This window comes from Octodon degus, unplaced genomic scaffold (genome assembly GCF_000260255.1).
Source record: "Octodon degus isolate 3935 unplaced genomic scaffold, OctDeg1.0 scaffold00152, whole genome shotgun sequence".
Classification (NCBI taxonomy): Eukaryota; Metazoa; Chordata; class Mammalia; order Rodentia; family Octodontidae; genus Octodon; species Octodon degus.
In genome coordinates this window covers 6,048,865-6,050,316 of record NW_004524728.1, presented here as the reverse complement: position 1 = coordinate 6,050,316, position 1,452 = coordinate 6,048,865, and positions in this window count along the sequence as shown.

The following is a 1,452-nucleotide window of genomic DNA, read 5'->3' as shown; positions in this document are numbered from 1 at the left end:
ATACTGGTCCATAGGTCATGCTTAAGTATATGCAAGAAAACAGAAATATTTCTATGTATATTATCTGACCACAGTGCAATGAAACCGGAAATAAATTACAAAACAGGAAAACTCTATAAATACATGGAAATAAAACAACACCCTCCTAGCAACAAATGGGTTATAGATGAAATTAAAGAAAAAATTAAACAATATCTACAATTCAATGAAAGTTATAGTGGTGGACTGGTATATTAGGAAAACAGAACGGGAACAAACAAATATCATAATGCTTCACCTTAAACATCTAGAAAAAGAAAAGCAAACCAAACCCAAAGACCAAAGAAGGGAGGAAATCATGAAGATTAAATCAAAAATTAATGCAATCGAGATGAACAAAACAATACAAAGAATTAATGAATCACAAAGCTGGTTCTTTAAAAGATTAAATAAAATTGATAACTCCTAGCTAACCTCATCAAAAAGAGGAAAGAAAAATCTCAAATTCAAGCAATAAGGAATGAAAAGGGTGAAATTTCCACAGACCCTGTGGAAATTCAGAGGATCATCAATAGCTATTTTCAAAATCTGTAGTGTCACAGAATCAAAGACACAAGAAATGGACAGATACCTAGAAGGGTACAGATGCCAAAACTGAATCAAGAAGATTTGAACACAAACTCTCAATAATCCAATAACAGCCAATGAAATTCAAAATGTAATAATAAAAAAAAAAACTTGCCAATAAAGAAAAGTCCAGGTCCTAAGAGATTCACAACTGAATTCTACATGACATTTACAGAAGATAAAATCCCAGTACTCCGCAAATTCTTCAATGAAATTGAAAAGGAGACAATTCTCCCAAAATCATTCCTGGAGGCAAGTGTTATACTGATACCAATACTGGAGAAAGATAAAACTAAAAAAGAGAGCAACAGGCCAATCTTCCTCATGAATACAGATGCAAAAATCCTTAATAAAATCCTAACAAATGGAATATAGCAAATCATCAAGAAGACTATACTCCATGACCAGGTAGGATTCATGCCAGGGATGGAAGGATGATTTAACATACACAAGTCTAAAACTGTAATATACTATATCAATAGACCAAACCAAAACCCATATGCTCATCTCAATTGATGCAGAAAAGGCCATTTACAAAGTCCAACACTCATCAATGGTCAAAGTCCTACAGAAAATTGGAATCGATGGCCTCTACCTCAATCTGATAAAAGCCATCTATCATAATCTAATGGCAAATATAATTCTAAATGGGGAAAAACTGAAATCTTTTACTCTCAGATCTGGTACAATACAAAGATGTCCTCTATCACCAGTCCCATTCAATATAGTTCAGGAATCATTAGCTAGAGCCATTAGACAAGAGAGAGGAATAAAAGGAATAAGAATAGGTAAAGAAGAAGTTAAATTATCGTTATTTGCAGATGACATGATACTTTACTTGGAAGA